Source organism: Lygodium microphyllum, chromosome 24 (assembly GCF_053477565.2).
Source record: "Lygodium microphyllum isolate KBCC chromosome 24, Lygodium_microphyllum_v1.1.10, whole genome shotgun sequence".
Lineage (NCBI taxonomy): Eukaryota > Viridiplantae > Streptophyta > Polypodiopsida > Schizaeales > Lygodiaceae > Lygodium > Lygodium microphyllum.
Window position 1 is genome coordinate 91719564 of NC_141158.1, and position 24088 is coordinate 91743651.

General features: G+C 38.1%; 1 pseudogene; it reads right to left on the reverse strand.

Annotated features, from left to right (window-relative positions):
- Positions 1–757: 757 nt before the first annotated feature.
- The window catches only part of LOC148015361 (uncharacterized), a 77044-nt pseudogene continuing 53713 nt past the window's right edge, over positions 758–24088 (reverse strand).

The following is a 24088-nucleotide window of genomic DNA, read 5'->3' on the forward strand; positions in this document are numbered from 1 at the left end:
GACAAGTAGCCAAATGAATCAGTCGACTGCATACTGTTGAGAATCATGGACCTAGAACTAGATGAGCTATGGTGAATACAAATCAAACACATGATAAATGATTAGAATGAGAAATTGTAACTCAAGTGAATTAGGTTCCAAGATAGATTAGCTTGGACTCATAAACACAATCTTGGCTGACTCGAACTCATTGTATCATTATATTGAAATGAATGTCAAGTACATGCTTATATAGCATTTGGATAGTACCACTCTACCTCACTGTGCTTATGGGATAATGTTCATCTCTTCCTAGAGCATCTAGAGCATACATATTTGTCATATCTCTCATACAAAGCCACTTATGAACAAGCCTCTATATTAGGCATCATTTTCTATTCCCAACATTCCCCCTCAAATGATGATTTCCTACACCTGCTGGCATTTGCCCCCCTACATGTGGACATGGACTAAGAGACTAGCTCTTTGGCAGCCTTAGTCACGTCAAGCTTGAAACTTTACATTTTCGATAGGGTTTGTTACATCCACTATGGGAATCAGATACACTAAGGGAATTTGAGATCCATTATGGAAATTTCTTTGTTTGTCAGCGGCAAAATTTTCTTTATCTTCTTCTTGCTTCTTTGGCAACCTTTGGTGATCGTGATTTTCTTGGTGTCTTTGATATTCTTTGACTCCTTCTTGGTTTTCATGCCCTCGTCCCTTTTGTTGATGCACGCTAATTCTCTTTTAGTCTTCTTGACATATTCTTTTTGCTTCATGCTTTTATGATTGCTTTAACTTGACAAGCTCTCTTTGCTAATTTCTATGCCTTGGTTGGAAGGGTTCTACTGGCTTCCTACCTGAGGATCAGACCTGACCATCTTGAATAACTCGAGCACTCAAGGTTCTCTTTCGTGACATTTCTTTGTATCTCATCCCTGCATGTTAAGAAGAATACACTCCACTGATAATCTATTAACTAGTTATATAAAGCCGGGATGGATTGAATTGGAGGAGCCACTGCTTGTGTTTCCCATATCACCCATGTAGACCTGTTGAACGGAATATCACCAAAATAATTTCTTGAGTATTACAATATGTGACTTAGGACTGTATCATCAATACAAGAACCTAGGCATCTTTTCCATCATCATTGCACGTGACACATTTTGCATATGACATGGCCTCTTGAGCCATGAGATCTATATCTGTGGTGTAATGCTCCCCAAGCATGTAGTTGCTCACATAATCCTCACAATTCAGGGGGATGATAGCCCAGCTGATATTGCCAATCTCTACATTCAGCCTCTAGCTCTCGCATGCAAAGAATACACCTTGCATGGTGATATCAAAATAGTTGCTAGATATGGTGGAGACACTTGAAAACAAGAAAACAAGAAAACAAAAAACAAAGAGATCCCCTTCATCTCTGTCAAAGTGAAGTAGCAACAACCATCAATGCGTGCTTGTGTCAGGAGACCCTCGGCTTATCGGAAGATGATGCAAAGGCCACGGTGACGTGTGTCTGTGATGATAGGAAACCTGGGCCTATTGGAAGACGATCCAAAACACAAAGAAGGCCACAAGAAAGTGCCTCTATGACAAGGAAACTCTGCTTGTCCAAACGGCAAAGAAGGCCACAACCATGCGTTGTCATGCCATTACGCACACACTATGTGAAAAACTCTAGAGTGTGACTTTCTTATTGATCTAGAGAGCCAATGCCATATTAATGTTAGTGTTTGTAGTGTGAATGGTTCAAAAATATTAGATTTTTTGACAACTTTAGCTAATTTTTGATATTTTAGATATTATCTCTTGTAAAAATAAAAAAGAAAACTATAGATAACTTCTAGATTAGGATGACATGTAAAAGAAAGCATGTAGCTTTTAGCCATTTTGAGAGGATTTTATGTAAAAAGAGGGATTGGTGAAATTGCGCAACACGGGATCACGGTTTTCAGGTAGTGAACAACACTCCGAAGTGGGAGATGAAGAAGGAGTGATCTCAGAATATTCTGGCTAGGTGTGTTGGTATATTATCCCCCTTTCAAAGCCAATGGAAGCTTTAGATTGGTGATCTGAGCAGCATAGAGGAAGGTATTATTTTATGTACGTTTTTTTCTACAAGAGTTTTATATTCTCATAATGCAAAAATAAACTGACATGCTTCATCTTTGTGAGTATTCTTCTACATCTTCTATTTCTTTATGTGAGTATTCTTCTACATCTCCTATTTCTTTCAACCCCTTCTCTTCCGCCTACTCCTCTCCCTGAATCTCCCTTCATCCTATTGTCTCTTACCCTTGTGGTATACTTTTGATCCCAAATGCTCTGATAGTGGTGAACGCGGCGTGAAAGTTGACAGCAAGTGTGTAAAGATGGGGGATTTTGCAAGCTCAAGTGGTGGTGATGCTTTACAACAGATGATTGCTTTGTTGTAGCAACAAAAACAGCAACATCAGTTGTTGTTACAACAATAGATGCAAACTCAGCAGGAGCAGAAATAATTGATTTCTTAGCTGTGAATGCATTGCAGGTAGTGGGACAAGAATTGATGCAGCTTAAAGGTCAAAATGTTTTGGCCTTCCTCCGATTGTATGAAGAAACGATGTTGTTTCATAGGGTACCACAATATGCATGGAGTTGGTATTTCTCCCTAAATTTGGCCATGCATGCTTTGCATGATCGAATTGATGAGTTACATAGAAGATATATTGATTGGGTAGCTTTCAAGAAAGCTTTGAGAGAAGAGTTTTTCTTGGAAGATGCAGGATTGGTAATTAAAAAGACATTTATAGATTGGATTGAAAAGCCCATTAAAGGGTTGACTGCCAACTTTGCTCCGTGAATTTGAAAGTCGGTATGCGCATTTGGATATTGACGAGCAAAAATTATTGGAGAGTCAAAAAATTGATTTGTTTTTTAAGGCGGCAGATCCTGTCTTGCAGGAGAAATTGATTGATCATTTAAAAGATGCCTCTTTTAAAATGGGACTAAAGTCAGATTGGGCTAATGTAATTGAGGCAGTGCATATGTTGGTAAAGAGAGAGTGGATGAAATTAAGATGGGGTACATGCACCACACCTGCCAGTGCTTAGAAGGGGGCTGAAATTGTAGTCAAGGCACTTGTAGCTATGACAATACAACTGATTATACCTGTTGGTCCGCTCTTAAAAGTGATGCTATGGATGAATTAATCAAAGGCATGCATGATTTGAGATTGAATTTAAAGGAAATCTATGTAAAGGTCGAAAAGTTGGATGTCAAGGTAGAAGAGAAGGGTTAAGCAATAGCCCATAGGAAACATCCCAAAGGCCGTATAGAGAAGGATACAAAAGGAGATGCATTTGATGTGGCAGTTTACAGCATGAAAAGTGAGATTGTACAACCTACCATAAAGCAGAAGCAAAAAGATTAGTCATTTGGAAAGATGGAAAAATACATGCAATAGAAACTGGTCTTTCAATAGAGCCAAATTTGGGAAATGGTGGCATGCAAAAGAGGTTGGAAGAGATGGCTACAAGGACAACATTTGTTGCCATAGATGTAGCCACATATGGATTGAGAATTGAAAGGACTGGTGAAGCTCGTAAAGGAGGCATGGCTTAAGAAAAATCTTGCGTTTGGATGCAAGTATTAGATTGCATAGAAAAATGCAAAATAGCAAAGTCTGAATTGGCTTATGCAAGTCAAAGTATACGAGGGAGAACAGGTGCACTAGTGGATTCATTTTCAGCCTATGCTTATTTTGCTGAGGTTCATAATCAAGAAGCTCTTGTGGAAGAGAATAATTGATGAGGATACTGCAGGTCCTTCCTCTTCAGGTCCATCTAAATGCATAACATGAAGTAAAATGGGACAGCAGAAAGAGGCTCACAAAGCCATACCTAAGCATGTTATGGAGGATGCATCTCAAGAGAAGAAATAAGAAGGGAAGAAAAGGGGCAAGCAACCCAGTTACAGGTTACAATCAGATCTTGAGATTGCCACAAACCTTAAAAAAGTCTTGGAAGATCGCATTCTTGGTAATAGAGTGGAATTCACACTTGGCGAAGTTTTTGAAATCGCAATGATACAATCATTGATATACTGAAATAAAAAAGATAGTTTGATAGTGAAGTTTTGCAAGCATTGATGCAGGTTGACAAAGACATAGAGAAACATTAGGTTGAAGCTCGAGTTTGCTATTATCTGCTAAACATTGTGGAACAAGTTTGTTTTCTTGTTGAGACTCTTGCACATCATAGGAATGATGGGTTCACGAATACTTCACATTGCACTCGTTGATGCACTATACTTGGGAGTCGTCTCTTGATTTTCTCAAATACCTCCATGCTATGGGTTGGGTTCATGCACATTTCATACAATCGTTGAGCACTTACACGGCATGAGGACCACCACAGCTATATGCAGTAAATCTTAGTCGCACGCGCACTTGAGAGAGCAACTTCATTGAGCACGCACATTTCTTGCATGCACGATATTTGAGATGTTTATCAGTAAGTTAGAAACCCTCGGTTGAGTGGGTAAGGTAGTTAGGTGAGTTTGAGGGTTGTGAAGGATGCCACCAATTATCAGATGGGTTGTTATTTTGGTCAACATCTTGAGGACCATCATTATCTTGAGCGATAGTGAGAATTTGGGTTGGTAGAGCAGAGCTTGATATTTCTTCTTGATGAGTGTTGAGAGGTGAGGTTAAAGTTAACAAGGAATTGTGTTTGCATTTTGCATGATGCACAAGCACATGTAGATAAGCTAGGCACAATTGCTTCAAGTGCATCCATTATTATTGTGTGAAGGATTGATTGATTGGTTTCATATCATGGATTTGACATTGCATTTTATCTTAAATCATGAGTGGATCAACAGAAGTTCTATTTCAATGCATATTTTGTTGCTAGGACACATTGCATGAACTGTCAGCAGGAGGAAAAATGGAGACTATTTTCAAAAGAACATTGACAGTGCTATGAGGAAGAAAATTTGAAGGAAGTATCAATGACAAGCTAATGGAAGGCAATCATTTTAAGAGGATATAGAGTGTTGCAGAAATTGCCATTTCTGGGTATTCATCTATAGAGAGTCAAACTTGCAAAATTTTCCACTGCTAAGAGAAACATATGAGGCTGATATTCCTGATAAGGGCTTGCAGTTTTGGAGATAGAAACTACAGTGATTGATGAGGTCCAATAGTTAAATGAAGAAGATTCTAGAAGACTCGGGAATGAGAAGGATTGCGAGGGGAATGGAATTGATTCACATTATAAAAAATGAAACATGATTGTTTAGAAAGAAACTGAGATGGAGATGATAGATATCTTCCTTAACACTATTGAAGTTCTGAAGCTTCTATCAGTGTTATTAAAGATCCTGAAGATGTGGGCAACAAAGTGGAGGTTGGAGAATTAATGAAGGATGATGAACTCGAGCTTTTGTAACATGATTAAAAGGGACACCACATGTGATGAAGATCATTAGAAAAGGATTTGACGGCGTAATAATGGCCTTAACTATGATAATGGCATGGTTTGCAGGAAAGCAACATCGGTTGACGCAGATGCTGGTGGCTGAGGAAGATGGGGTGCTGTGTTGAAAACTGGCAGTGAAGTTCGTGTGGATCCCAATGATCCCAACGCAGAGTTGACGGGTTAGGATGACGGCATATTTAGTCATGAAGGATAGGCCGTGATGACCTTATGTACAGGCGAAACGACGACATTCAAAACGCAACGGTCATCGCAAGGTGGCGGCGTTCTGAAGAACGAGAGATCATTCAAGAAGATGAAACGGCTGATGTCGTTGATGAGGCAGGAGGTCGCATATTCTGATGACGAAACATGCATGCATGATGAGCAGGATGGCGTCGTGTAACACGCGAGGATGACGATGAATACCAAAGCAGGGAAAGCAGTGTTTAAAACATGCAATAATGGCTACTTACGCTCAAAAAGCCTATAATGCTATTTGAAAGGTTACAGGCTCTAACTTTTTTCCCTTAACAATTCGTTTTAGCCTTAGAGAAAAGCTGATGGGACCTGAAATGGGCCGGCACTGGCTATGGCACTAGCCAGGCCTCATGCTCATGACACACAAACACCCTCACGGCCTCGTGGACCAGGAGCGACAATCTAATGCTAAAGGACAAACTGCTCTAAAGCTTAATTCATGCGTTTATAGTTTATAGTCCAACATTCCCTTAGACTCCTTAGAGGGAGATCCCAAAGTACTTAGGCATAACGCCTCGTCACACACATATAGGAGGTACTCCACCGACTAATAGTCGGAGCCCCACTGTAGCTCTCCTACAACGTAGGGATTGGCCCTTTGATGCGCTGCTAAACATATAACACAAACGAGCACAAACTCCTCTCAAGGTACCAATATTTTACGTTCCAATATGTACCATTCCTCACTACACTTTCCCCTTAGGACCCAGTGACTAACCTACAGCTTAGGACATCCTCTCACACTCATTGTTGGTCACAACCTAAGGAAGACAGGTGCCATGCATCCAGGAGGTTTTTCTGATACCTTTTAATTATTATGCTTTATGTAAATTGTGTATGGCTATGTGCTCAGACAAAAGAAAAATCAGCATCGTGCATGGTGCATAAAGCATTCCTTCCATGAATTTCACTAACGTGTGTTGCGTTGAAAGGAGGCACCAAGCCATGTGCTCATGCTACCATCCTCTTTATTCAAATGTTTCCTATATACCAAGTGCAATGCATAAATCAAATATTTTCTTTATCTTTCAGTGTTTCAGTCCCTCTTCATCCAACTCTTAGCATTTTGCATTATTGATCAGTTAGATAGGGTTTTTATGCATTTCTCTCTTTTAAAAACCTGCTAAATACGCATAAAACATAGAAACAGGGACAAACTGAGGTCAACCTCGTGCTTTGCCGTCGTTATACACTGCACAAACATAGATATAATTTTTCTTAATTTTCCTCAGCCCGTTTTTCATTTTTCTCTAATTTTAAACCTATTTTTTCCATTTTTTGGCATTTTTCCCTACTTTTCTTTAATAAATAATGACTAAAAATGAAATTTGATTGTGGGATGTGGCCCTTAGGTTCATTGATAGCAAAAACTCAGATTTAGTTGGTGTGGCATATCATATTTCTCATTTATGTAGCAAAAACTCCAATTTTACCCTTAAAACGTGTGTTTTCATGTATTTTAACACTAATTCTGGCCATGTAGCCTTATATTTTCTGATTTTCAGGCTGCAAACAATTTAAAATCATGGCAAAAAATATTATAATGAACTTTCATCCCATATGAACAAGGTTTCATAAAGCAAATAGCATAAAAAGATCATTTTTCTTCATAAAAATAGCATTACCGCTTATTTTCAGGTCTCGGTTTCTTGGTCTTGATTATGGGACTGATTTTCAGCATGCATTTAATGCTCAACATCTTCAAGAACATCACTCTTCACGTCTTCATTCATCCGAAAGCAATCCGGTCTCATCCAGACAAGCTTTCCTCCATCATTCTTCATTGTTTTCTTCCACACAAGAACAGCCCCTTAAGGGAGAGAGAGGGAGGAGAGAGAAAGACTAGATTTCCATCTCTTCATTCAGGCCACCATTGGGCGGGTGAAGACAGGCGATAAGATTGGCCAAGAAGGAGAAGATCAGCCCCAAGATCGGTTGTATGGGGTACTCACAGCCTGTCATCTCCATCTCCATCCATGGAGGCGCAAAAAAATGGCGTGAAGATGGCGCCTTCATGCCTCATTCTCTTCCACATTTTTTCATGCTTGTATGCTTAAAATTTTGAAGGGGAGGGGTCCAAACTCAAAAGGCATGCCCAATTTTGGTCTTCCAAGTGTCCACCTTTTCATATCTTGACCATTTTGTGGCCATTTCTCTGTCCTGGCTCCAATTCGAGCTCTGAAAAATCTTGGGCATCCGGATTGACATCTTGCATTGGCTGCAACTCCTGAAAACCCACACGGCAGTCTGAAAAATTATCAAAAATCAACAAGTGTCGCTCGGGCGCCTTTTAAGAGTCGTATTTCACTTGGTGCTTAAAATCGTCCTAGCTGGAGCCGCCGCCTTCGATGTTGAATATTTTTCCCCTAAATTCCGAATTTTTTGGCAAATTTTAGGCACATCCCGAGCTCAAAACTCCGCTCTCACTATGTAGCAAATCCCATAGATATCAATATAAGGTAAAGTGAAAAACACTTTAAAGGTGGAGATTTGATCTCATGGTGAAACCTACAAGATAAGACAATCTCTATAAACTTGTTTTAACCATATGGCCAAATCTAGTTTCATAACCATATGAAGAAAGTGATTCAGTTGTTGCAACATGCTGTGAAATTGGATTTGATTGTATAGCCAAATATTTTTTTATAGTGGAATGAAAAGGTGGTCTCATGGTTTGCAAGATGTATGAGATTAGATTTGATCATATGGCCGAAGGAAACAAGAATGGGGGATTCTTGGATGCTAGCATTGATAACAAAATGAAATATTTGACCATATCGCTAATTTTTATTTTGTAGTGGAATAGAAAAAGTGGCTAATTTGTGGCAAAATGATATGATATTTATATATGAACATATAGATAGGAAGTTATGAAAAATTGAAATGAAAGAAATGGTTTATGGAAACAAAGTGGTTTGTTTGTTGCATGACAAGGTTTGACGACATGGTGAAACTTCCTATAAATATAGTAGGTAATCAAGGAATTCCAAGTAGAACATGGTCTTCCTTTTTGGGGATAACATAGAAGATTTTTTTCTTAGAACACTTTGCCATACATCTAAATCTAGCATACCCAAAATTTGTGTAATCGAACCCACCATAGATTTAGTCTTAAATTTTTAGGATCAATTTCCAAAAAAGTGGCTTGTTTGTTGCAAGACAAGATTTGACCACATGGCCAAATTATAGAAAGTAAGGAATTCTAAGTAGAAACTAGCCTTTCCTTTTGGAAGTAAGTAAGGGTTGATAATATAAGAAGCATTTGACCAAATGGTGAAATGCCATTCTTATAGTAAAATGAACAAAGTGGTTGATTTTTTGCAACATATTGTGATACTACAAGAGTCCTTATTTTGGCCAAGAGATAGCTTAAGGAGAAGATTTGGCCGCACGGCAAAATCTCACAAAATATTGGAAAAAATAACATAAATTACATATTATACTATAAGAAAAGATTTGACCTCATGGCCAAATCTCAAATTGTATTGAATAAAATAACAAAAAGTAATTCTTATATTGCAAGAAATTTTTTAACCATATAGTCTAATCTATAGATTGATGAAAGATCATGATATGTGTTGTTAGAAGATCAAATTACATCCTATGGAAAAATCATATTAAGTATTTGTAAGTATTGTATAGCCATATGCTTATTGCAACATTATAAAGAATGTAACCATAAAATCTGATGGTAATGCTTTTACTATGAAAATACAATATAATGGAAAGTTCTATATAGTAAATTATAATACGATGTATAAGAACTTGATAAAATGCTCTAATATTATGGAAGGATATAAGAAATATAAGGCTAGGTTTAGCCTTGAGGCGAAATATTAAGGAATATAGCATCACAAAATAGAAAGAAAGGTTAGTATTTTGAAAGCACTCATTGATAAAAGCATTGCACAAACCATTTATTCCATATTCACATCTAAGAGATTTTTTTCAACATTACACAAATCATATATTTCATGTTCACAGCAAAAAGAGCATTTTTAACAGTGCAAGAAATCATGTTTTTCGTATTCATAGCAAAGAAGCTATCATTTGCAAGGTAGTGGTTGGATAACAAAAAAAACAGGTGCTCCAAGAGATCAATCAAGCAATCGAGAAGAAAAAGAAGACATTGAATTCTCAATAGTGAGTGCCTAATCTCATTGCTATAGAATAGATATTACATTTAATTTTCATACATGATTCTTATTTAGAAAATGCTTTTGGTGTTCAATCTTAATATTATTCAATACTAATCATATAAAAGAGTAGTACTGTGATTTGTAGTAATTATATGGATTGAAATAGTCATAATCAATGTAGTTTAACTCAAAATTAGAAATTAAGTAGGAAAAAGTTGAAAACCTGTTGTGTCAAAAATGTGCACCAACATAACAAAAATCACCCGTGAAGTAGAGCAGACACGGTGTGGAGTGGCAATCATTATTGCTGAAGCCTTGGAGCAAGATTTCTGATTTGAAGATGCAGGTGGTTTTGGTCATAATATCGTGATTCGAACCAGAATTTGCAATGTACAACCTGTTTCAGTTTGAGAAAATGAAACAGTGGAGAGTAGTCAAAGAAGAGGAGGGGGATAGAACCGCCAAAGATTGGGGCCACAACACCTGCAATAAGAGAGGGGTGACAGGAGCAGAGATAAAAACGCAGAGGATCAGAGATGCGAAACCTGCAACTGTAAAAACACAATAGACAAAACACTAAGGTTAGAGAGTTGCGTGGAAGAGAGAGGGAGGGGAAGAGAAACCCATTTTGAAAAACGTCATTATTAGTTGTACAGACTGACTCATGAAAGTAATCATTTAATGTATTACGCTATTCAAATAACCATAACTCGTTATAGAATACGAGTAGATTTAGATCTTATTTTTGTATCTAATTTTTACATTTATTAAATACTTCAAGCCGCGATTTTTTCAAAAATCACGTAATGGCTATACCGTCGCCCGTCGCTCGGGGTCTACTGGTAGCCCTTAAACCCCGCCATTGGGGGCGTTGCTCCCAAACCCCCACCAGGGGCGTTGCCCCTGAACCCTTGTTGGGGGCGTTGCCCCCAGACCCCTACAAGGGGGCGCTACCCCTTAGACCCCACGTTGGGGGCGTTGCCCCCAAACCCCCACTAAGGGCGCTACCTTCGAACCCCCACTATTGGGGGCATTGCCGCCGAACCCCCACAAGGGGGCCTTGCCCCCTGGACCCCTTGTTGGGGGTGTTGCTCCCAAACCCCCATTAGGAACTCTACCCCCAACCCCCTATTAGGGGTGTTGCCTGCAGACCCCCACCAAGGGGCGCTATCCATTGGGAGCATTGCCCCCAAATCCCTACAAGGGGCGCTATTCCCAAACCCCAACTAGGGGCATTGCTCCCAAACCTCCACCGAGGAGGACGTTGCCCTCAAACTCTCACCAGGGGAATTTCTCCTAGACCCGCTCCTTCCCCCTCGCCCCTCCTTAAGAACCCACCATCGGGATATTGCCCCTATTTCCACAACTAGAGATTTTGCATACATACTCTCTATCTTACCGTGCTAGAGATTCTACTCTTGAACTATCACTAAGGTGGCTTCAAAATCCTCAATGATATTACACATTACATATTAGATACATTAAATATACATAATCTTACAAAATATGATTTAATATATTTAAATTATATCTATTAATTATTAATAAAGTAATTTAATATATATAATTTTAAAATATATTTTGATAATATATTCCATAATATGCACATAGTATGATATACTAATCTAACATGATTTAGACTAAAATAGTATAACTTAAAAATAAAATGTAATATGATACATTTTACTATTATCAACAAGTAGGTAGTATGAGATTTATAAATATTTAACCATGATAAAAATTATCTTTCCTTCTCAAATAGCTTCTAATTGTTGCTAAAATTTCCTTAACCTTTATAACTTTGTGTCATAGGGAATGAAATCTCCTATTCTTTAGAGGTCATTGTGGTTTCAACATTTAAGCACGAGGTCAAAGTTTCTCATGAAATATCTTTATCCTTGTTGTTATGTGGAATACATGAAATAAAGGTTTTGATCATTTGATTAAATATTTTCTAATGGAGATCATAGAGATTATTTATCCTTGTTGACATACCATAAAGGCTTTGACCGTTTGGCTAAATCTTGTTCTATGGACATCACAAACAATTATTATCCTTGCTATTATCTAGGTTAAATACATGTTTTGACCATATGGCTAAATCTTTTCTTGTGGATTTCACAAAGAATTTTAATCCTAAGTCTTGTTAAAATAGTTGCAATAGAGGTTTTGATCATCTGGCTAAATCTTTTTCCATAAAGATCACAATGAAATTTTATCCTTGTTGTATGTATTTTGCTTGAGTTTTGACCATTTGGCTAAATATTTTTCTATGGAGACCACAATGAAATTTTATCCTTTTTGTCATGTGAAATACATACAACAAAGGTTTCAATCATTTGACTATGTTTTCTCTTATGGGGATCACAAGTAATTTTTATATTTATGGTATGGAATACATGCAATAGATTTTTGACCAAGTGGCTAAATCTTTTCCTATGCACCTTATAAATAAATTTAATCATTATTCTCGTGTTGAATAGATATAGTACAAGTTTTGAACATCTGCTATATCTTTTTCCAATGAGAACACACAAGGAAGTTTTTGCTTACTCAAAGAGTAGCTAATAAAATATAGTAAAATCAAGGGCAATTAAAAATAATAGAAGAAACTTTTCTTATTTACTTTAGGGCGGCATAGTTCATGAGAAAGTTTGTTTTTGGCCATATGGTCAAATCTATCACCTTTCTGTAAGATGTTTCCATTAATACTTTCTATTATGGAAGTTGGACTCATTCTATCTAATGTGTAAGTGCTTTTTTCGTTTCAATGAAATTTGATACTTCATTGTATTTAGCAATTTCATTACTATTTTCTTCTTTCTAAGAGGTGACAACATACAAATGATAAAATCTCCATTTTCTCACTTGTATACGTATCATGAATAACAAATTTTATTTTGGAGAAACTATGAATTTGCTAGTTGATCATGAGATTGTTGCACTTGGGAGAGTGCATGCAATACATCCAAATGAGACATGCCATGGAGAAACACTTGAAGATGGATATATTTCAGTGGCTATTGATAAATGTTTAAATGTAGCAGCATATTTTCCATTCCCAACAATTGATGTAATGAAGGTTCATGAAGCTGTAGGCGGTTTTGCAAAATGGGGAAAGAAAGATGTGGTGGTTGTTTCAAACTCAATAACAATTCATGACAAAGGAGATGATTACGAATCAAACCATGTCCTACCTTTCGAGGATATTGATGTGCTTAGCATTTGTGAAAGTTGGAGAGAACATAGAGTGATGCTATGGAAAAAAGGCAATACTATGTGTGTTGGAACATGGGTTATATTATTAGCATTTGTGAAAGTTGGAGAGAACGTAGAGTGATGCTATGGACAGAAGGCAACACTGTGTGTGTTGGGATAGGGATTATATTATTGGCTTTTCCATATGATATGATAAAATTTGAATTGCTAGGAGAAGAGGATGTTGGTGTGGTGGTAGATAAAGCCCTTGATCAAACCACAAGAATATACATAGATGACAACCTCCACTGTGTCACTTTGGAAATATGGCCTATTATTAAACAAGTCACCTTTGATGATGGAACATCGCTGCTACAACAACAATCATACATGCGATTTGTCTCTACAAATGCTTGTGCCAAAAACATGGAAGATACCAATGAAGATTATGTTTCTGTAAAAAAATCAATTTTTGTTCAGAAGAGATCATATTGTATGGTCAATAGAAAGCCTCAAATTATTGCCCCTAAAGGTGCAAACTTGAGGACTTCTATGGACTCCATTTCACAAGTTTCCATGATTGATTGTTGTCAAGAAAAGTGTTGTCAGTTTGCTGATGGAGAAGCAATGCAACGATTACCTAAATTGGTGCGCAAATTGGATGTCATTTGCATACGTAGCGAGCACCGAAAGGTCCCCAAGAACAAAGAACTCTACTTTTTGCTCAAAATCCAAGAGAATAGACTTGCACGATATGAATCAAAAAGACCAATTAGGTGCAATCTTCCCCCATGCCTTGTGTGAGCACCACAAAGCATATATTTAATATTTTATTCATCTCCAAGCTCAAAAATAGCCCAAATTCACAATTAATATGCTTTAGCTTTTATGTTTACTTTTGTCCAAATAAAGAATAAAGCGATTGGTCACCCCAAGAGTCGGGTTGTTTCCAAATACAATGACCAATAATGAATATTTAAATCGTGCGTCCATGCGCATACAAAATAATAAATATATGTCAAGCGCTTCAATAAATAAACGCATCAAAATAAATATTGGTGCCATGCCTAAGACGCGCACCCATCAAAAATGATAATTTCTTCTAAATAACTTGAATACACGCTATCACCCAGTGCTTCCCAGTGCCACCTCGCTTGCTCTACACATCAACTGAAGCATTCACAATTGTTAGAAAATAATAAAATTAAATCGATAAAAGTGAATACCTAGCAATCTTCAGCTACAAAATAAATAAATAGGTTGGAACTCTATCCTAACCTTAATTTAATATGAGTGCGCACTCTAAACTCATAAAAGTCCATTAATTTAAATATGTATTTCACGAGATCACCTGCTATGGAATCACCCACTTGTACATTAAATTAATGTGATGCTTGAAAAAGACAAGCGTCCCCATCAACTTTTTGCACAAGGAATCCACCTTGTGTACAAGCCCCCTGACAAATAAATACAATTTTACAGAATCCACCGCAAAACCTCACGAAATCCATCGTGGAATATGCCTCCTGGCATCATACCCCCGGGGTGGGATAGCAATTGTCCTCAATTGCTATTAGCTCAATGTGGAGTGAGCAGTGAGGGGTAAGCACTTAGGTCATGAGCGTGCATCCATTGGGCCTCTTCAACATGATGATTTTTAAATTTCACCAAATATCTGAAATATTTATGGCCAATTCAGCTAGTGGTCATAAAGTCGTTATCTAAAATAGTCTCAAGTTCAAGGATTTCAGTTTCTTCTTCTAACAAAGGAGGATTTTCATAGACAGGGTGGACAGGTAATTGGCCTTTGAAAGGTCGTAACAAACTTATATGAAAAGTATTGTGGATTTTCTAGTGTTGGGGTAGTTCTAATTTAAAGGCATTGTTATTGATGTTGTAAATGATTTTGAAAGGTCCATAAAATCTAGAAGCTAACTTTACAACAGGGTGTTTCTCAATACTTTGTAGTCTTCACTTTTTAATGCGTAACCAAACATAATCATCAACTCTGAAATTCATAGCTTTTCTTTTCTTGTTTGCTTGTTTAGTATATGATTGCTGGGCTTTCGCAATCATATCTTTAACTTCATAAAAAATTGTAGCATGCATATTGACAATATCATCAGCAGCTTTAACTTTGTTTGATAATGAAGTAATAGGTGTAGGTAATCTATATCCATAAATGATTTCAAAAGGTGCTTTTTGTGAGCTGTATATGGAGTGTTATTGTATGCAAACTGAAGTAAATGCAAGTGTGTATCCCATGTTTATGATTTTGAAATTGTGTATGCACGTAAAAGATCCAAGATTGTACTGTTTGTAGCTTTTGTTTGCCCATTTGTTTCAAGATGAAATACAGATGAAAAATCAATATTTATTCCTAAATTAGCAAACAAAGTAGTCCAAAAATTATTGCAGAATCTAGAATCACGATCACAAATAATAACTTTTGGCAAACCATGGTTAATGAAAATAGTTTTCAAAAACAATTGAACAACTTGAGATGCAATTAATGTTTTCTTGCATGGAATGAAATATGCTTGTTTGCTAAATTGATCTACAATAGTCCAAATCATATCATGATTAGCTTGAGTGTTAGGCAAACCAGTAATAAAATCCATTGAAATATATTCCCATGGACTTTCAGGAATTAGTAAAGTCATTAACAAACCATACTGCTTACCATGGTGTCACTTAACTCTTTGACAAATTAAACACTCAGATACAAAGTTAGAAACATTAGATTCCATCTGTGGCCAGTAGAAATCTTCATTTAATGTACGTAAAGTGGAAATAATACCTCTATGGCCTTCATATGGGAGACAATGAATTTCATGTAAACACAAATGATCTAAATGGAACAGATACACATAACCTTTTCTCATAAAACATAAATCCATCAGGATAAGACAATGAATCAATTGGAATCCAGTTTTGGCAATTAGTTTATTCCAATCAGCTTGAAAACTGGGGTCTTGATCATACGTATCTTTTATAGGGATAAGGGAATCAAAAGAGATCACAGAGATATTATGAATAATTGGTCTTCTACTCAAGGCATCGGCAACAACATTTTCTTTTCTGGGTTGATATTGAATAAGTGGATGAAAACTTGGAATAAAAGCAGCCCACTTTGACTAAGGAGATGTTTGATACTTTGTTTGTCAGTTTTAATCATGAATTCAAATCCCATTAAATAGTGCTTTCATTGACATAAAGCTTGTACTAAAACTAGCAATTCCTTATCATAGATAGAATACTTAAGTTCAGAGGGTTTAAGATTGTAGCTAGAGTAGGCTATGTGATGGGAATCTTGCATAAGGACAGCTCCTATTCTAGATCCACTAGCATCACTGACTACTAGGAAAAATGGTTTATTAAAGTCAGGGAGTTGCAATATAGAAGCATGTGTTAGGGTTTGTTATAATAAATCAAAAGACATTTGCCAATTTTCAGACCAATGATATACAATACCTTTCTTTAATAATTTTGTCAAAGGTAATGCAAGCAATGAAAAATTTCTCACAAATTTCTATAAAAGCTAGCAAGACCTCAGAAAGAATGTAATTCATGCACATTTTTAGGTATCGGCCAATTCAAAATTGCTTCTATCTTTTTAGGCTCAAGTTTAATATCTTCACATGAAACAATATGTCCTAAGTATTCAATTTGGGTTTGGAAAAATTCACTCTTTTTAGGGTTTGCATATAATTGATTGTCTTTCAATATTTTAAAAACCAAAGATAAATGTTCATAATGCTCATTCTCATTCTTACTGAAAACCAATATGTCATCAAAGAAAACAATGACACAATGCTGATGCTTCAAAAATATGTGATTCATCATACGACTGAATGTGGTTGGTGCATTAGTTAAACCAAAAGGCATAACAAGGAGTTCATAATGTCCAAATTGAGTTCTAAATGAAATTTTGAAAATGTTAGATGTGTCTAGTCATACTTGATGGTATCCAGATTTAAGATCTATTTTGCTAAATATTGCAGTTCCTTGTAGTTTATCCATGAGGTCCTCTACCCTAGGGATCGAATGTCTATCCTTGACAGTGATCTTATTTAGGGCATGATAATCAATGCACATTTTATAGGTGTTTTTTTTCTTTTTAACTAAAAGGACATGTGCACCAAATGGAGATTTAATGGGCCTAATGAGTCCTCGGGTTAACAATTCTTCAACTTGAGCTTGAATTTCTTTCTATTTAATTTGATTATGTCGATAAGGTGCTTTACATGGTAGTTGAGAACCTAGAATTAAGTCTATTTTATGATCTTCAGGATGTGTGGGTGGTAAACCAGGTGGTAAGTCAGCAACAAAACAATCTTTAAATTGTGATAGAAATTGTGTATGCCTAGGATGCATCTTATTTTCCTTAACTTCAATTTCGTTCACCCAAATTAAGTAGGATTTGCTACCTTTTCTTAATACACATTTAGCATGTGTATGACTAAGCAATGGAAAATTATCGAAAGTGTGCATACCATGTAATGTGATTTGTTTTCCATTAGAATGAATCTTCATTGATGAGGAAAATAATCTATATCGGGATTATACTGATGACGCCAAGGCATTCCTAAGATAATGTCACTAGATAGCAAAGGCACAACTAAGAAATTTCTATGTTCAATATAATCACCAATTTTAATTTCTAAGTCATGCACTTCTTGTGTTCCACTGTATCTAGTGCCTAAGAATGCAGTCTTGATGCGATAATGAGTGGAAACAGTATGCAAATTCAATTCTTTGACCAATTTTGTAGAAATAAAATCATGTGTGCTTCCATCATCATGTAAAACAATATTTTCTTTAGCATGCACAAGACATTACATCATTAATAAAGATTGGGGATTCGGTATACCTGGTAAAGTATCTGAAGTAGTGTCATTATCGTCATCGTCTTCCATAAAATCTGCCATTTCTTCATGGTCTTTATCTTCAGTTGCTCCCAAGTAGTTGATGTGAATAGTTGGCTTTTTGGATTGACAATTCACTATGAGATGTCCAGGTTGATGACATTTATAACAGACTATGGATGTAACGTGTCCACTTGTATCTTCAGGACACGTCTTAGCAGTCCATCGGAAAGGATGTCTAGAAAGCTCTGCCCGACACTCCCATGGAATGTTACGGGGTTTGCGATCTAGGGCTTTCCGTATCTGCCACGTAGCGGAAGTATTCCAGCCATTCCCACTTAGGATCAACCTAAATTAGGGTTTTCCTTATTGGTCATTTCCTAACGGCAACTAGCGTCGAACCCAAGCGAACTACTTTACGCACAAATGCCAGGTCCGAAGCGGATTCACGCTACACTTGGTTCAAGGAGAATGGGAAACGAGAGGGATGCAAGGCTCCACCTCTTTGCCCTAAGGCATAGTCCCATTCCGTTCCCCTAAAACAGCGTAAATCGGAATCAATCATAACTCTATGTCAACACTTTTGTTGTTCGTATTCTTTGACGATCTTCCTGTTGTCCATTGTGATTTGAGAAAAGTTTCTGGGCAACCGGGACCACCCATCCGTAGGACTGACCTATGGCCCATCCTCCGCACTTTCCTTAGGTTGTTTTAGTTATTTAATTACCTAACACATTAGTTGGACATGTAATAATCAACTTCTTTAATTAGCCCATTAGGTACTAGTTCTTTTACGTAATCATATCACTTGACATAGAAAAACAATGTCAAATAGGTTCCTTATTAATAGGTTATCATATTTATCTTTGAAATACAAAAAGTCCATCCCGTAGGCTTATCCACAATCCAGCCAAAGGCTATCCAGCAATCCACAGGGATCACTAATCCAAGTTTCCACCCATAGACTAGTATGCGGGCCTCGAGATCCAATCCCGAGTCACGTTAGCCTCTTGTGCAGGGCCCGGAAAGCAAGGGATTTACGGCTAGAGCCCCCCTGGCACCCAAGCATCCTCCTGCTCCAAATAGCGCTCAAGGGACAGACCTGTCATTGCAGGTTCGGTCCACTTTCTCGGCATGGTTAACAACCCCCTTGGTTAGGGTCAAGTAGGCAGTCAAGGGTAACTAAAGCTGCCCCTCCCTTCAGGCCTTCAACCTGAAGTAATAGATATCCATTTATCTTTTAATTCATTGATCAAACAAAGCCAAACAGTGCTCTTAAATCTGTAACAAGCACAAACATATCCATTGGTCATTTTTGTTGGCAAACTGCTAAGGAATGAATCCTTCCTTTCGAATGTGTCCAGCACTCAATCTGGGATGACTTGCGACTTGGCAAGATCCCCTATATCCTGGGTTAGGGCATATCCTATTAACCCAACTTGGTCAATACCTTAAGTTCATATGTTATATCAATTTATTGGTTTGTCCTTTGCTCCAAGCAATTATCTTTACTCAAGAAAGATACTAAATTAGGATGATTACTCATCTTCTTGCAAGATAACTTGTGTAAGGACCTGCCAACCTCATTACGAGAATTTGGCCATTCCCTTGTGATTCAATCACAATATCATATGACTCCGCACTTGTTGCGCAAGTGTCGCATCAAACTATGAGACTTATTCTACTCATTGAACGAAGTCACAAAACAATCTGTTCCTCATTAGGTTAGGCTGACGTCGTTAGTCCTAGAGTTCCAAGTTCCATCTTGTAAGATTCTTAGGGACAAACCCTAGTTCACTTTCCAATTACATTTCACTGTCCCTACATTTCGGTGAAAGTGGGCAAGTATTTAGGGTATAGGAGTTTCAGTTTTAGCAATACGTGATTAGGTTACGTATTAATTCCTAGTGAATTTCATGGAATTTAACTCATTCTAAATGAGTACTCCGGGGTTGAGGTGTTTAGGTTTGTGCCAATTTGTTTATCTCTTGGAGATAGTTACATTAACATTTCGTTATCACATGACTCGTTGTCTACGCGTAAATTGATTTTTCAACCTTAATTTATCGATTAAGGTCAGGCATAGGTTAGGTTAATTCCAACTAATCTTCCTATAACTTTGCGAATAAAATTCATGCTAAACAAGCAACCTTTTTCTTGATAATTTATGCAGTTGACAAACGATAATTTCCTAGAGTTATGCATCGTAAGAATCATTTCATGCCTTGCACTTTCCATGATGATTCCTTGCGAAGAGGATATGGGTCAATAGTGCGATATGCAGTTTATACTTTCAGGCTTAAATGAAGTATACGATTTTAATGGATATTAATCTAATTTTTAATTCATTTCAATGTATAAAGCTATTTGCTAGAAATGCATTTATGCTTCCTTTATTTTTCTTGTTTTATTGAAAGTATTAATGACTAAGTTCCTCCGTCGTGAGCATTTAGGACAAAAATATATCGTATTTCCAACAATTAACCTTGCATGATTTAATTACAACAATACCAAATAAAAATTAGGAAGGAAAACCTAGGCTTGGGGTGAGATGTCCACGTGGATGCCAGGAGACGACCCTCCCGCGGCTGCGCCTTGGACTTTCTTAGGAGGCATTGCAATTGTAGTCTTTCCATCATGGAAGCAGCTTTACAACTCCTTTTTGAAATTCCACCGTGGCTCCCTTTTGCAATAACTTGCACCATCCGTCAAAAGCAGTTTTAGAAGGCTTTCTCCTTGAAGTAGGGAATTCGAAAGGGGGTGTTTCAAAATCTTTCACGACTAAGACCCATTAAAGCCATGGGGAAGGCTTAATGGCCTTTGCAAAGACTCGCACGAACGGGGAATAAAAGGTGTGGAATTCCTTACGAGGGCTTTTGAGTGGGAAAGGAAGGTGTCAAATGACCCTCAACATTCTCCTTTCTTTTACGTGTGGGGAAAGAAAAACAAGGTATGGGAGAGCTAGATGGGTTATTTTTGCATGACCTAAGGGGGGCCTTAAAGGGATTTAAGATCCAGGAAGGAAGAGACTTTAAGATAACATCTTTTGGTGGAAGGAGGACTTTATAAAGCTTCAAGGGGAAATTGAGGGGGGAAGGAAAAAGGGCTAAGGGGGGGGCCCTTAGGGGGGGGGGGGAATTCTAGGAAAAAAAAGAGGTAGCCTTAAAGGCTATGATAAAGGGGGTCTAAGGGGTCCTTAGGGGGGTTTTAAAAACACAGGAATAACAAGGACCTTGGGGGGGGGGGGGGGGGGGGGGGGGGGGTGAAAGGGAGCTTATGAAGCCCTTTAGAAGCTTCTAGAAGCTTCTACACATGGGCAGGGAGGGAAAAAAAACAGATGAATTTGACGGCGTGCTGACGAAGTGGGGCGCAGACTGTGATGGCAGAGGTTGATGATGGCTTGGCGACACTCGGCGCCTCCACTCCTTCTTAGCCTCTCCCTTCTTGCAACAGCAGGCGGCAACACTGATAATGGCAACCCCTTCTCCTTCTTTGTGATAGGCGGCAACACTCTGTCATCCCTATCTCTGGCCGCCCCCACGGTTTAAATAGGGGAGGGGAGGGGGATGCTCCCTCCCTTGTGTGTTGACACGCATGGCCAAGAGCTTAGGCAAGCTCCAGCAAGGAACTTGCCCACCTTACTAGTCCCCTCTTCCTCCAGCTAGACAGTCGGTTGGAGGAGAGGGGAAATTAAAAAAATTTGCTTTTATATAAAAAAAATTATCCCTATGCCCTATTAGAAGTAGTTCACGCGTGATTGGTAGTGTTTGGTATATTACATTCTCTCCCCCTTGGAGGAATCGAGATGTCCTCATCTCGAGATAAACTGGGGATATTGATGGTTGAGAGTGCCTTCATGTATCCAAGTGGCATCCTCTTCAGGATAATCTTTCCACTGGACGAGGCATTCTCTCAAGGTTCTGGATCTCAATTGTCTCTCCCTAACATCTAAGATCCTGTTAGGCCTTAGTTCAAGGACTCCTTGACTAGGCATTACAACTTGTTGGTCATCAAGTACATGGTTAGGATTAAGTACATACTTTTTCAATAGGCTGATATGGAATACATTATGAATCTTTAGGTTCTCAGGGAGTTGCAATCTATAAGCATTAGGTCCTAGGCATTTGAGGACTTTGTACGGTCCACAATACCTTGGACTTAGCTTCTTGCAATCTCCTAAGGATAGGGAACTCTTCTTAGGGCATACGCGAATGAAGACCATGCCTCCTTCTTCGAAGACTCTAGCTTGATGCTTAAAATCTGTGTAGGCCTTCTGTCTATCCTTGGCAGCTTGGATGTCCTATCTTATTGACTTTATTTGGTCATCCATCTCTTCCAACATCTACCTTGAAGCTTCAACCCTCAAGGTTGGATCTGAGAAGTTAAGGGGACTTCGACAGTCATGACCATACAATGCTTGAAAAGGGGTCATCTGAATGCTCTTTTGGTAAGAAGCATTGTAGGAAAATTCAACCAAAGGTAAGTACTGAATCCATCTCTTCGGCTCATGACAGCAGTATGCCCTAAGCATATCCTCGATGACTTGATTTACTTGCTCTGTTTGGCCATCCATTTGGGGATGGTAAGCGGTGCTAAAGCAAAGTTGAGTCCCAATGGCTTCAAAGATAGCTCTCCAGAAGTGTGATACGAAGAGAGAATCACGATCACTAATGATTCTTCTGGGTAACCCATGTATCTTGAATATCTCCTTGATAAACAATCGTGCAATGTCTGAGGCCTTATAGTTTTTCTTTACTGGAATAAGGTGTGCAATCTTAGTTAGCATGTCAACCACAACCATGATGGAGTTGTATCCTCCCTCGACTTTGGGTAGGCCTACAACAAAATCCATACTGAGATGAATTCCCATTTCATTTGGGGAATGTCAAGCGGTTGCAGCTTCCCTGGCATCTTGACATGTTCTGCTTTGATACGTTGAAAAGACAAACACTCGGTGACATATTTGAGAATGTCACCTTTAAGTCTCTCCCAATGGTAGCTCTTGCTAACTGCATTAAGAGTCTTGACATAGCCAGGATGTCCTGAGAAAGGGGAATCATGAGATTCCCGCAATATCTTCTGCTTAAGTGACTGACTTGCCGGTTTACACAGCCTCGTTCTATAGTAGACAAGTCCACTATTAATAGAGAATTCATGATACTTAGCCTATAGCTTTTGATCCTAATCTTTGATAGAGATTTCCCTTAGCATCTTTTGATAGGCTGGATCATGGCATGCATCCTCTCTAGCTAACTCAAGTATTGGGTTGTTTGGCATAGATACTTTTGTAGCTAGAGATTTGATTCTGCAAGATTAGGGAATTAAGGAATGCCTTACGACTAAGTGCATCGGCAACTACATTCTCTTTTCCTGGTCGGTACTTGATTTCAAATTCATACTCCTCCAACACTTCAATCCACCGACGTTGCCTCATGTTGAGCTCATTTTGGGTAAAGATCCATTTGAGACTCTTATGGTCAGTTACTAGAGTAAACTTGTTACCCAACAAGTAGTGTCTCCAAAGCTTTAGAGCGTGGATGACAACTAGCAATTCCAGATCATGTGTAGTATAATTCTTCTCATGACTCTTTAATTTCCTTGAAGAGTATGCTACAGGATGACCTTCCTGCATGAGTACACACCCCAATGCAAGTATGCTAGCATCAGTTACTACCTCGAACTCCTTATTGAGGTCTGGAAGTTTTAGGATAGGTGCTGATACCAAACTTTGCTTCAATCTGTCGAAGCTATTTTGTTCGGGAGTTGATCATGCAATGGATGTTTGCTTCTTCAGTAAGTCCGTCAGAGGTGCTGCAATCAAAGCATAGTTTTTGATGAAGACCCTATACCATCCTATCAATCCAAGAAAGCTGCGTATTTCTTTGACAGATGTTGGTATTGGCCATTCTAGCACATCTCTGACCTTGGTTGGGTCCACTGAGATTCCTTCCGCTGATACTATGAATCCCAAATATTCAATCTGACGTTTGAAGAATGCACGCTTCTTCATTTTAGCATACAGCTTATGTGACCTCATTGTCTCAAGGACAATCTGAAGTTGGGGGTCATGATCTTCTTCCTGTTTGGAATAGACTAAAGTGTTGTCGAAGAAGACAAGCACAAAATCATCAAGATACGGCCTAAAAATATCCTACATTAACCTGTTGAAGGT